We start from the raw sequence: 14,846 nt of genomic DNA on the forward strand, positions 1-14,846 counted from the left end.
TATATATATATTCAGGTCTCATTTACCCTTATATTTGACACAAATGAAAATAAAACAGCATTTTAAGCTCCTGGAAATGACAATATCATGTTATCTAGATAAGTAACACAAAGCTATTATTGAAATTCTGATAGCATTTGCTTTACTGGTAGAGGAAAATTACCTGTAATGCATAGTTTAAATAATTACTTTTAAACAAAAGCTTCTTTTCTACATTCCTTATTTATCTTCTGAGACCAGCTCAGCAGGGCTATGTATTTTATTAAAATTGCCTTCAGACTGCTAATGGTGGGCTGTGTGTTAGCACAGTAGAAAGGATGGCCGTTTGACTCCTGTTCCTAATATTGGGAGTCGGTCCAGACACTGAAGAGCCAGAACTCTGCTGTGCATTTGAGTTAAGTTAGCAACACTTGGCTTGCTAATGATACTGGCGACAGCATTTCAGGATGATGGGTCAGACAAACTGGAAAGCTTATAATTGTGCCTACAGCAACAACAAAAAACAATTCTGAAATCTCTTTCACTGACGTTTCACTTGATATCAAGTCTCCCGAACGGAGATTATTTTGTAAGCTCTTGCCCAATATTTCTCCCTTCTCTTTCTCTCATGCTCAACCTTGGATGTTCCCTGTGCCATATCAGGAAACGGTGTAACAACTGCGAGCTACTCTGTGGTGAGTTTATGTGGCAGATAACCAACACAAATCATCCAGATAACTTCCTGGTAGATCTTGTTTCCTCTCAGAGGAAGCCACAGTCAAAGCGCACTTTGATCCACGAAGCATAGGCACTGAAACCTAAAGTCCTCCTTCCGGAGAAGCTATGGAGCAAACACACACCTGCACCCGTGGCTGCAGCTACAATCCCTGGGTCTTATCTGCCCTGTGGGAACAGAGGGGTCCAGCTCGGTTTGGTCACTCCTTTCTGTCACCACCGAGCCTTTCACGTGAAAAATGTGCGCACCTACATTCTCATATGCTTGCATTGAGCAAGTTCGTTTGCTTGATTAAATCATTCTGTGTTTATATGCAATTACTGATTCACACTGCTAAATTAATCTGTTTAACATCTTTTTCTTTAAAGTGATTAAAACTGTAGAAATCAAAACCTATGATTTTTCACATGAGAAAACACCACAAATGCAGTACCCTTCAGAACTGGATTTGGTAAATGAGGTGGTCTCTTTCCTTCATTGAACTGATATATCTGACTGGAAGCAGAAAAGGATACAAAAACTTTCTGGACTTTTGTAAATGATCACGATACTGGCCAAACAGAGAAAGCAGGATTTGTCCGTTGCATTGACCCTGTATTTTGGTGAAGCTTAACAGCTCGTAGAGCTGACATTTGCTGGAATTTTAACTAACTTACGTGACACAAGGAAAACCATGAAAAATGTTCACTAGCTGATTTTCACAAGTTCTGAGGTGCCCACACACCACGTCAGCTTCAGAAGGAGACTTACTCATCACCTCTGAAAAACAGCCCAGATGCACGCTGCTTCCAGGTAAGCTGGACCAACACCTCCCAGTAGAAAGCAAATTACTAAACACACACAGAAAGCAGGAAAGCCAGGTAAAGCTCTTGACTCTTTTTTTTCCTAAATAAAGAGCATTTCCCCTTTCAGAAAAAAATTAACAAGAAGTTAACACCCACACATAAGCCTCGAAGCCAAAGAAAGGCAAACCTTTTCAGAAACCCTGCCCCTCAGCTGGCCCAGCTACATCAGGGCTGTTACAACCTGTGGACCAGGACTGGAAACAGCGACGGGACTTCCCACAGGGAAACGTGAATGGAGCGCTCGAGCTTTTAACTACTGATTCACTTATTCCCTTTATCCGGTTTTCAGAAAGAAAAGCATGCACCTATCACAAAGCGTACCCATGTGCAGGGGACATATACAAAACCAAAAAAATTCACAGGAGGAAGGCAGAGGAATCACTTATCTTCAGGGGCAACTTAGCAATGCTTTTTAATCGTGGGCATTTTTTGGTTTTAAAAAAGTGTTTCTAAAGAACAAGCAAAATCATTAGCAGCATAATGACCAGGAGCATTGTGACCTAAACAAAAGAGGTAAAAAGAATCCAGCCGTGCACGTATAAAATTTGCTCACCTGTAAATCAGAAACAAGCATATAAACCACCAGATTACTATTTCAGATCCCAAGCAGGTTGATCCAAGGTACTTTTAAGGTCATGACATTTCTCCAAGACTCTAGTACCACCTTCTCATTCCCCATCTCATCTCAGCTGCCCTAGATCCACTGCTTTTAGAAAGACCTCATATTTGATCAGTCATCTACTCTGCTGTTTCTTAGACCCACATGATTTTCATTGCTCGCAATATTTAGGCAAGAGATTGCCACCCATCCCATCTAATGTGATTTCCAAACTCATCAAGATTGCTTTAAAAAAATCTGGTCTTGATTGCATTGAAACTTTTTTAAAAAATACAGAGACAAAACAATAGCTTCTGCTTGTCAGAACAGGACGTGTGAAAGGACATTTCGAACATGTCTTCCTTGGTGTACTCAGCTTCTTTAGTTATCATTGCCCATTTGGTCCTATCCTCATGGATATATCAGCGGAGGTGTGTGTGATTTTAACTTGTGTCATCTAGGAATAGTCATCCACTGATTCTCAGCTACCTGAGCAACTGCTGGGTGTAAAACGAAGGGACAAGAACCTTATCATAAGTCTCTTCACTGCTATAAAATCATCCTAATTCCTTCATCGGTGACAGTTCTTGCAGTTGAAATCCACAAAGACGTAACAGTAAGCACCCTCACATACAAACACTAAAATAAAACTTCACAATACAATTTGGATTTGTTCCTTTGACATGCACATGACACTTTTTAGACCTGGTGGGCTTACTGATCAATCACACAGAGGTACCCACTCACAAGTGACTCTTGCAAACAAGCCTCAATCATGGGTTTTTACAAAAGCAAGCACAAAACAAACCAAAACTACAGCCATCCATGCAAATAAAAGATTCAGATCTCAAAGTTCAGGATGACACAGAATGGTATGCAAGAACAGGGGCTTCCTCCCTCTCACAGCTACACTCAGAAATGCATGCAAATATTCTGAGCTTGCAGATTACCAATTTAGCAGTTGGTTTCATTTTGAGACCTTTTTGGAGGGGAAGTAATACAGTAACAGCAATTCCTCCCAACCCACTTCCCACCGTCACCACACAAACAGACTCAAATTCTCAGGTTGGTTGACCAAAACAATATCTGCAGCAGAAAATGAGAATTTGCCTGAGAACGTTTATATTATTTACCAAACTAGAAGCAAAATCTGACATGAGCACACAACCTCAGAAAAAATCCTTTTCATTGTTTCATAGACCTACGCTCTCCAGCCTGCAATGGGAGTCCAAATTGCAGGCTACAGATTTAGCGTGCTTTACCACATCTGCATGGGGGAAGTTGCCGCAACTGTACCAATACCCACTCTTTCTCATCAAAATCGTATAGAGGGAAAAGTTATAGAAATGTATACTTTATTTGGGAAAAGGTCGAATAATTTGCTTTTAATGACTTTAAGACAACCTATCCAGAAAAAATACCAACATACACACACACACCCACCCCCTTTCAATCTGGCTGCTTTTCATTTTCATCAGTAAGACAAGTTCTGCCACATGGTTCAAATTTTTTATAGATTAATCTTTATACTGTCATATTTTTTTTTATATGACGTTAAATTAAACTGCAGGGTTAAACAAAGGTATATATGACCATACATACATTTGTATATACATGAACATGTTGTATTTGACAGTTGTCTTCGCCACCTTTTCCATTTCACTTGTTACCACTGTAACTGCAAACTCTTTGTAGCAGGATCCATGTCTCTATTCTTACTTGCACTTCCAGTCCATATTTGATCAGAGTTTATAGTAACATAATGTTTATATGCTAAGGAACTATAATAAGAAATCACTCACTATTCCTATTGTGTAGAAGGGCACATGTACAAAAAATCAAAGGGAGCACGTGAAAAGATAATTTATAAATATTTGAGAGCTGAATGTATCCTGATCAAAGGCAGTGGAAACAGAGGCTGAGCCTGAAGAATTATCTGAAGTCTGCCACACTTTAACTACCAGTTCCTAGCAGACAACTAAACTGTTATGAAAAAGCACAGAAACTGAGCTTTAATGCTAAACATATGACCCAGCACACATAGGGAGACAGCGTGATGCATTGCACTGCTTTGCTTGGAGATGATGTAACTTCACAGCAAAAACCAGATGCCAATATATGGTTTTGAAAATTTCAAGAAACCAAGAAAGTATTCACAAATTAAAAAAAACCCCAGACATCCAAACCCAGAAGATAAATTCTTCCAAACCAAACAACACATCCCTAATCATCTTCATGTACAGCTTGTTAGAGGTCTATTAGTGACATACACAGTGAAAACACAAATCCTTCATTCTTATAAAAATTTTGCAACTAAGAAGAAAATAAATTCATTTTTACAATGCTGCCTTTTAGTTTGTATTGGTGAGTTTTCTCATAAGTGCTAGGGACAAAATTATTTCAGATTGGAAAATGATTTATTCTTTTATCAGCCACGAACTTCTTTTGACCTCTGAATTTGAGCCAAACTTGCTCTATGTGCCTGCAAACTCTCAGTCACAGGAGTTACGTGGTTCTCGTGTTACGTGTTGCTAGAACCCCCCCGCCCCAAAAAGCAGCACAGTGCCACTACCCTGAGGGCTGTGAGGATGAGGAAGGGAGGCGCTCGCTGCCTCACAGAGCTTATTATCCCTACGTCATGCCAAGCACAACAGGTGGACCCAGCAGGGAATTTCAAATAAGACAATACTCATTTTGGTGTTATTTACATCTTCTAGATCTCTGAATATTAAAATTGAAGTGTATTCTCACAAATTTGTAAGAGGGGGAGCAAAATTAAGGATTGTTGCTACAACGCATTATGAAGAGAAGGCAGAGAAGCAGAAATACACCAGTCACTCCCTGTTAGGGTAAGTTCTACCTTTCAAGACAGAGTCACAGGGCCAAGTACTGCAGTCTCGCTCAGGCACATCTCATGAATCAATAGCTTTGCATCGGTAAGAACCCAGGAAAGACTGCAGGACAATTTATATAATTGACTGGATCAGTAGCTACACCTGTTATTAAGATTACTTGACACATGCGATTAAACAACTACCTGCAGTTGTTCATAGCCGCCAATATTTTGCCATTTCGGCTGATTTATCTGTGATGCATGACTGCCTCAGGCTGAGCGTTTTGGAAATGGTACAACTTTTTCCAAGAACAAGGTTAAGGAATATTACGCTTAAAATTCTTCGAGCTTTTCCTCTGAAAAAACCTGCGGTGCTTCAAGCTTTGGAGGAAGGTTTGAAACCTGGCAGCCTGGCTGTGGCTTTTGTCGCTGAGAAAAGCCTTTTGTCCTCAGATGTGCCTCAAGTAAGCCCTCAGGAACTCTCCATGCGAACTGCCCTTCTTTATGGATGAGTGCTTGGCTTTCCAAAGTTGTTACTGTGCTTTCAGCACAGTTTTTATATGAAAGCAAGTACTGCATCTTGATTACACTGTATTTCACCTCCACCCCATTTAAAAAACATGTAGAACAGGAAATAAAACTAAAGTAATCAAATGAGTCTTCAAAGAAGAAATCACAGTGAAGTTACAGATATCACACTAGGACCTTAGTAAAACATTTATTGAAATAATGCAACCGTCAGCTCAGCTGTCCATGCAACACAGTTGTCACCCCTGAACCGGGCAACTTTGTCCAAGTAGCTCACAGGCGCTGCCAGCTATTACACCATCTCACCATTTATTTCCCGGCCTTTATTGCATTTCTTCTCAGGCCACTCTCCCATAGCAGGGCAGCAGTTCTGCCCCTGTCACAGGTGAGGAATCAGCAAAGTGAAGCATTTGCCCGCATTTATGCAGAAAGGCTGTGAAGAAACAGGGAAGTCAACCTGACTGTGCAGGTCCTAGGCCAGCCTCGTCTCCCAGAGCTGAGCCAACCTGCTGCCAATTCACATCAGCACTTCAGAAACACCTCGCCGGCAAGTAAGAAAACACACCTCTTACCTGCCAAGTCTCCCGGTTTAAATTCTCAACTCCTCCTCCTTTTATTTTCTTCTGCTTCCAACACTGAAGGCAGGGAGGGGAAAGAAAAGAAAAAAAAATATCAGAGGAAGAGCCACAATTATCTCATTCAAAACCTTTTTCATATTCACTACAATGTTTTATTCTGAGCAAAAATCTCAAGGAAATAGGTGGTGTTTCTCCATTCATTTTTCCGCAGAATTTGGGTCAGGCCCTTAGCAAAGCTTTCCCTAAAATATGAGATGCTGAACCTGAGAGCAAGACCTGCGGCATGAGGAGAAGAGGGGGATCTCGTTAAAGGAAAACTAAACTGAGGGAAGCAATGGGTGTTAAGAAAAAGATGGGGATTAGGATCCCAGTACAGCTAGGTGCTTATTCACAGAACTGTAGGAATACAAGTAACTTTTGTTAATTAGAAGTCTCTACTCAGATGGACACAAACTCACACAGGAACCTTTAGGATCTGCAGAGGGGAAAAAAGAAAGAGGGGCAAGTGGGAAACGGAGCCACAGTCAGCTGAAATCAATAGACAGACTGACAGCAATTTCAGCGGACTTTGGATCACACCCAAAGCAGCAGAAGAAAAAAAGATGCAGCAGGAACAGGGTGAATAAATGAGAGAGCAGATTAATGACTTCAAGAAATATTATTAGTACAACTTAAGAATAGCTGGGGACTTGCAAGAGGAAGGTTAGATTCTGCTCTTCAGGCTCATAAATGCTGGCTTGCTCCATCAAAATCAATGGAGTAGTTTTAGATTTACATCAGTGTAACTAAGAACAAAATCAAATTAAGGAGTACAGAGTAACTGGAGAAAAACCAAGCATTATTGAGCGTTCCAACACTGGGAGGCACTCAGATACTATAGTGCTGAAGGCCATATTAGTAGATTGATTAAATGATTGATCCATCAGTAGGAGATTTATCCAATATGGGGAGGAAACAGAGAGCTCTAAATCAAGACTACTAATAAGCTATGATTTATATTTTCTGTACGCTATAAACATGCAAAGGAGATGCTGTATAAAATTTGCAATAATAATAATTACCAGTTATTTCCCACTCCTGAGATTAGTTCTAATATATTTCTTCAACATTTTAAAGGTGTTTTGTAAAATTATTTTGAAAAAAAGTTTTTGTAACAAAACCCCAAGACTTTCATGTTCTCATTTAGATCATCACTCCTTCTGAGTCTTACAGACTGATACCAAACACTACAAAAACTAAACCCAGAGCCACTTGTACTAGGAGACACGCAGTATTTTTCTTGGACGAACAACAGAGACTTTCTCTACACTTCATTGCTAGGCTCATCGTGAGTTTTGTATATGACAGTGTGAAAGTAGCAGTTTCTTTTCAACAGTTTCATGCTCCCACCAACACAGACTAGTTTCTTTCAGACACCTACTTTCGCTAATGCAGTGCCATTCCTTATGTCATGTACACACTGCCTCTGTTCTAAAACCACAAACTTTAAAAAAAAAATTAAAGCTCTGGCTTGAGCTAATCCTTCTTACCTTTTATTTACTTCTTATTTCCTTCTAAAATCACTGCAATTATCACATTGTACCTAAGTCCTTACCACTGGGAATTTCAAATGACTTGAACGTTATCTGGTTTTATTACAAATAAAAAGAATAATTCCATCCAGTCTCCCTTTCGTTTCCATGTTTAGTCCACAAAATCCACCCATTTTTAATGATATCTGCAACAAAGCTAGTAACATTTTGTGACATCTCTGTCACCCACACAGGCACACATTTTTTCAGTTTTTAGTAGACGGCCTACAGGCACGAAGAAGAGAAGGTTACTATTAGTATCCCAGAGAAATGTATTTAATCTCAAATTGTAGAGATTTGTGTTTAAATAAGTGGAACGTGAGGTTCTGTCTAGTTCCTGCTCCCACAGGCAGACTTTGATTAATAATTACAAGTTCAGTCCTTAAATTCCAATTAATAATCAGACCATTAAAAAAAAAAAAAGGCAAAAAGCAAGTTTACAGTTTTTTCTTAAGTTCATAAAACCAAAATAATTTTAAAAAGTCTCTTTAAGGGAGAATACTGATTTGTTTTGATAGAAGATGATGTCCTTGACTGGATTCTTTTCTAATAGGATCTATCCAGAGTTTTCAAAATGTAAGGCAACTTTGACCAGAACAAAAGGGAGATTTCCTACAGTGCTGTGGAGCAGTAAGCAGAAAGCTACACTTTCCCTTATAGAGGGTGAATTTCTGTTTCATATATGCGTATTTATAACAGGGTTGTGTCAAACATAGCATGACACACAAAACACTGTCCAGCTTAGCATTCTTCCATTAGTTTGCGTATCACTGCTGACTGAAAAGATTGGGGTCCTATTGCAAGGTCTAATGATCGCAAGTGACATTGTTATCATTATATGTCAACGTGTTCTTAAATGCAATTTCAGAGAGAACATTTTTATAGCACTTCCCTGGGAGTTACATGCGTTTTGGTTCCCAACGCTTGGCTGCAGTGGGATCAGAGAGGTATGATCCAAAACACTGTGGGAGGGAACTTCAGAAGGTTCCACCTGGATATTTATCTGAGCATGTTTGCTCAACTTCATTCAGAGATTAGACTCTTAATTATATTGTAACAAATTTATTGCAGATTACAGGTTGGTAATGTACCTACCTACAGTACGTGTACTTAGGATCAAAAATTAGAGCTCAGTGTCTTGGGCATAACAGCATTTGTACTTGCCAATTATCATCTGCTGCAGAGAGGAAATGGAGCAGAAAACTTGTCTGTAAATCACCATTTCCCTTTCTTCCATCTCCCAAAAATAAACAATTTAAAGACATTGTGAAAGGTTTACAGTAAGACCCATGCAAAACTTTCACCACAAAATGTAAAAATCCCTCATGCTTCATTACAAGTCTGAAAAACAAGACAGTATCGGCAAACAACTTTCACACAATGATTAAGAGTGTTAAAACAGAAACTAAAGCAAAGCTCTAAGATTGAGAAAGAACTATGATTTTAAGAAGAAATTATTTGAAGTAGGGTGCTTTCATATGTTGTGACCAAAAGTCAGGGAAAGTGAACATTTTCAGAAACTGAAAACCACCTTGACGGGCAAGAACTCCTGCAAACCAGTAAAAAAAATAAAAGTAATTTACTCTCGAACATCCCCAAATTTATGTTTATTAGCAATGTATCTTTACTTCAGGCGCAAACAAACAACTTGTTTCAACAGTTGAAAAAACTTTATCATTCAAGAGGATTTCAGGGCAATCTTTCAAGATTAGGCTAGAATTTATTACCCATTAGGAAAGAAATGGCACGAAACAAGCCACCTATATTAAGCATCCACAAAGACAGCATCATGCTTCCTGACTCTATTTTTGTGGACCGTACTCTGAAAGTAGTCCCATCATTTCAGCGATTCCCCTCCCAAACAGTTCTGGGATTCTAGTTTTTTTTGTGTTTTGTATGTCCTAGATAGTGACCTCTCAAAGGCAGGGACTGACTTCATGTAACTTGTCCATGAAATGCCTACTGCAGCAGGTCTCCAGTTCCCACCTGCAGTTTCAGGGTACTGTTACCTGAGATGCTACAGTAGAACACATTATCATCCCTCAAGCTTTCATCTTTTTCTTCAGCATTGACAAAAGAGGAAAAAAAGTACAGAGCTGGACATTTAGAACCATAGAATCATCTAGGTTGGAAAAGATCCTTAAGGTTAACGGTTGGACTCAATGATCTAACACTGCTAAGTTCACCACTAAACCATGTCCCTAAGTGCTACATCTGCACATCTTTTAAATACCTCCAGGGATGGTGACTCAACCACTTCCCTGGGCAGCCTGTTCCAATGCTTGACAACACTTTCGGTGAAGAAATTTGAATGTGAACTTAACAAAAGACTGGAAGAGCAGCTCAAGAGGAATAAACTGCTCTGTTCAATTCAGTGAGGTGTTAACACTGATAATCCAAGAATGACAATAACAGGGTTGAAGTATTTCAAGGCTTATATATGAAAAAAGCACAGGTTGTACGAAGCACTATATGACTTCCCACTCTGATTTGCAGGCATGTGGCATTTGAAAGATAACCTATTTAGCCTTCTCCCAGCTAACAAGGACCCAGCCTCACAGAGCCTAAACAGTACTACTGCCTGAATAAGAGAGGGATGAATTCATGTGGCTCAACTGAGTTCAAAAATAACATCCAACTTAAGCCACTTGCATGAGCGGAGCTGAGTTTGTAGGCAACCTCAGAAGGGTATTTACACCTTTTTCTCCCCTCCTTTGCTCTCACTGCAATACTTGTACAGAAAATTTCTTAAATCAGATATGGCAGAACCACTAATAATCCATTTGCACTCTGGGTGAGCTTGGCTAATGAATTCAAATGGGAGCAGAAGCAAGCCACAGACTGCCAGATTTTTAATATCCTCATATTTTCTAGTAATGGTGTAATTGTAATTAATGTTTACTTTGTTGTGTATTTTATTGTTGAGTCTTTAAAGTCCTCTGGGATCCCTTTGGGATATACAGCACTACATAAATGTGAGTTGTTATTATCAAATAACAATCACCGGCCATTTAAATTATACAATAGCTACCTGATTATACTTAACCAAGTTAAAGGTCTAATAAAAAATGATTATATATAATCTAAATTAAAGATATTTTTCCCCAGTTCAAAGAACCTAAAGTTCTTTGCACTGAGTATGCAAGTGCCCTGCAACACCTGGAGCTTGATCCGGCTGTACTGAAATCAGACAGGATTTTGCTGTTGCTTTCAATGGAGAGGTGATAAGATGCTTGGCAAAGAGTTAAATATCTCAACAACTCTATCCTTCTGAAGAAGCAAAATTAAGATTTATTTTGTTTCCCCAAAATCATTTGATTGAGTATTCATCCTTACCTCCAGTATTGATCCTGAAGTGTCTATGATAACAGTCATTTTGGCTTTATCACCAGTTCTATATAAGCTGTATATCTGGAAAATTATTTCAACATAGCATAGAGATCCCCGAGCTAAACTTGGTGTTGGTGCTGCCAACTGAGTGCATCGCGGGACATGAAGGCAGCAACTGACCTTTCCTCTCTGTGGTCAGAAGTCCTGACTTCCTCCTCTTTTACGACACATCCGCAGAGACACAGCCTCCAAAATATTTACATCAATTGCACATCAATTAGTCCATGCAACCACGAGAGATATTTTAGGATGCAGTAGATTCTGGAAGTGCTCTTGTCAGGCATACTTCAAAACCCCAAAATCACACAATTAGCAATAAGGTACAGTGACATTTTATACACAAACTCCTGTGGAGATTATTTACTCGGCTTTGAACTGTTAGAAATCACATCTTCAAGCTTTAAATCCACTGGGGAAAGAACTAATTTAACTGAAAGTCTAACAGATGAAAACATGACTCCAGGACTTAAGGTTAGAGAAAGCCTTGCTTTTGCTCTCTCCTAATAAATACCATGAGACTGGGGGGGTGGGGGTGGGCAGGGGGGTATGGGTGGAGGCGGAAACACGTCTTTTCTGGCTGACCTCTGCCAAGTCATTTCCCTTGCTTCAGGTTTCTCATCTGTGGAACAGGGGTAATGGCATTAACCTCGTTACTGATGAACAGCGTTGTAGATGGGTCTACATTATATTTCAATGATAATAGATCATCTTGTGGACCTTTTAGTATCAATAAAAAAATTCATTCCAGAGTCAATGACCTGTTGGCAAGCGATGACTAACCCAACTTAAATTCAACTGCACGGGTTAAGAACACAGTCAGCCCAGGATCCTTCTGGCAGAGATGGACTGACTGCCCTACGGGTCATAAAGGCCTAATGAGGGATGGAACATTTTTGCTGAAAAACATCTCTCTGTGCTGACCACAATGGCAGGCTCAGATGCCAATATTCAAAATCTAGTGACCTCAGATAAGTGCCTAATGTTAGTTAGGATGAACCTAGAGCCACAACCTTGATTTTAATCAGTTCTGGATTCTTATAACATTTTTTTTGAAAAAAAATGTACGGTCTGATCTGAAATTCCCTCTTTTTCTTGGTTCCTCCCCAAAATATTTTTTTGAATTGAGAAATTTCAGTGGGTTGATTTTTATGTGAAAAATCCTAAAAAAAATTTACCTTCAGCAGATAACTTCAACAATTTCCCCCACTAGAAGTATAAATATTTTGTTTCAAAGCGGATATTTCAAAACAAAAATGTTCAATTTTCATGTAAATATTGTTCATTTTCATTCAAAATTAAAATAGTTGAAGTGAGAAAAGACTGCACATCTTTGAGAACTGGACGTTAATTCTATAAGATAACACTAGCTGAAGATCCCTCTTCTCCAGCAATGCAAATAACAACAATGATATGCCATAGACCTTTAACGTATACTTAATGACTTCAGTGGCACTCAGCCAGTTTCCACCAGCTGAGAATCTGGGACAGAAGCCCCAGCTGAAATCAGGGCTCCCTTGTAGGAACCTCTCTATACGTGCAAAGCAAGAGACAGCCCTCACAATACAGTTTGTAATTTAAAAGGACAGCATAACCAAAAGATGAGAAGTAGAGATTATTATTAAAGGGAGCATAAGCATCTGTCGCAAAGTGACAAAGAAATCTGGGGAAAAGCAAGGCATGGATTTCTTGTGTTCTGACCCCCCAACTTATGCATTCTTTCTTAAGGCCATTTCTTGCAGTCAGGACGGAAGTAAAATTTTAACAACTTAATAATAACCAACAGTTTTAAGTACAGTAGTCACCCATCAAAACTCCACATACATGAGCTAAGTTCGATTTTAAACTGTTACCCACTGATCTTTCCTGCTTGCTGGAGCATGCTGTCAGTAGGGTTCTGCAGCTGCTGAAGGTGGTGGTTGATCATACTCGTGTGCACACACAGCTTTCCCCTGAAGTTCAAGTCCTCCATCAGCACTGAGACTGCCTGAGCCGCCAGAAAGTGCTGCCTTTTGTTTGACACATGTCTCTCTAACTTGTCAGCAGAAGAGCACGGGGTGCTATCCATCAGTCAAGGCGCAATACACCCTGACACACCAGTTAGTTGGAAGGAACTGGAAGGCTAAGTCAGTCAGGGGTGCTATCTTGAGGTGGGAAAAGGATCTGGGAGGCGTGGGGAGGAAAGGAGAGAAGGGCGGAGGTGGTACAAGATCCATATTGTTGTTTCACTGGAAGGACACAGTGTGTCATAACGAATTACCGTTAATTTGCACCAGCAGTACAGTTAGATTGAGACCGGCAAGCGACGATGACAAACAGCACTTGCAAGATCACATAATGAGGGGGCAAGGCTGCTTCGCTGGAGCCGCTTCACTCAATTAGTGGACAAGGCTTTTAATGCTGCTATGCACAACCAAAGCAATTTTGATTACTTAGAGCTAAGTCTCCATTTAGAATGAGTCAGAAGCCGAAACAGGTTTTTTTTTTCTTCTTCTTTTAATATAATTTATCTACAGAGTATTCGAATGGTAATAAGCTATCTGAAAGCTAGACACATTAGCCTCTGTTTCTGCCTAAGTGATGCTGAAATATACTATTTGAACTTATTTTAAAAGTAGCTATTCTAGCAAATAAAACTGATAAAAAGATAGCAAGTAATCAATACTATGCCAAAAAATGAGGGCCAAATTTTGCTCTTATTCCCTGTGATTGATCTCAAACATTGGGAGGGGATTTTGGTAGAACAGCAAGAGTATCATGACAGTACACTTAGAGCAGCAGCGTGCTTGGCTGACGTCCTCTTGTGCTAGATTTACAATTAGTGATTTGATTGATTCTGTTAGTCAAAGACCAAGACTGCATTACCTCCTGAGTAGTAGATAAAATTTTCTTTGAACATTTGTTTAATGTTGGGGTTTGAGTGGTTGATGTTTAGGAAGTGTGATTTGATCCCAAGAAACTCACAAAACCTGGGCAAGTCTCTTATCGTTCATTAAATGTTTCTGAGCTATTTCTGCTAGCTTAGATCCAAACCTTAGTTTTCACTGTTGAAAGTGGAGTTATACAAATAACTGTGGCTAAAGGATACTTTTGCTGGGCCAAAGAAGGTACTGCCAGCAGTTTAAAAGTAGATCCTGTGACCAAGATGCTGCCGCCAAACTCTCCTTACCATCGCGTCTTAGGGATTAGAGTATTCACCAAGATCAGGAGGACCTGAATTTAAATTAAACAAGATTCGGAGCAAGGATCTGTGTGTACACCATATCCTAATAGCTGCTCTAACCAGTGCTACATTGAGATCTACTTACCAGTCTTTCCAGTTGAAGCTCTGCATAAGCACCTACGTATTCCTTGGTATAGGGAGTAGACCCTGCTTACCTGTTTTCACAGGGATCAGCCTGCTCACAAACCTACGGAATTATTCTATTTCCCCCTCCATGAATGTGTATGCATGAGCATACATATATATAGACTAAGAATGGAATGTGAGAAGAGGAAAAAACAATATTCAAGACCTTTCCTCCATTTAGGAAGAAAGAGGATAAAACATGGATCTCCTACGTGCCTGTGAGCAGTCCTCATCACTAGGCAATACAGGTACTGAGTCTTCTTGGAAATCCCAAGAAATCAAAATGCTTTGTTTCACGTGTACTGAAATGCATAATTTCGATGTTCAGAATTTCATTTTCATTTTTATTTTGGCTGAAATTACTTATCAGATTTGACCCAAATTTCTAAAGAACTTCAGCTGCTTAGAAACTGAATTTTTGGATGCATAAATTTGTTCCTGT

At 39.5% G+C, this 14,846-nt stretch overlaps 1 protein-coding gene across 6 annotated transcripts in view; it reads right to left on the bottom strand.

Moving 5' to 3' along the window:
• Positions 1-14,846, bottom strand: part of SOX5 (SRY-box transcription factor 5) — a 656,088-nt gene that overhangs the window by 451,436 nt on the left and 189,806 nt on the right. For all 6 annotated transcript variants that reach the window (XM_063358081.1, XM_063358090.1, XM_063358046.1 and 3 more), the window contains one exon: positions 6,092-6,154. The gene's annotated coding sequence lies outside the window, so the exon portion shown is untranslated. The remainder of the gene's footprint in view (positions 1-6,091; positions 6,155-14,846) is intronic.

This window comes from Chroicocephalus ridibundus, chromosome 1, assembly GCF_963924245.1.
Source record: "Chroicocephalus ridibundus chromosome 1, bChrRid1.1, whole genome shotgun sequence".
NCBI lineage: Eukaryota > Metazoa > Chordata > Aves > Charadriiformes > Laridae > Chroicocephalus > Chroicocephalus ridibundus.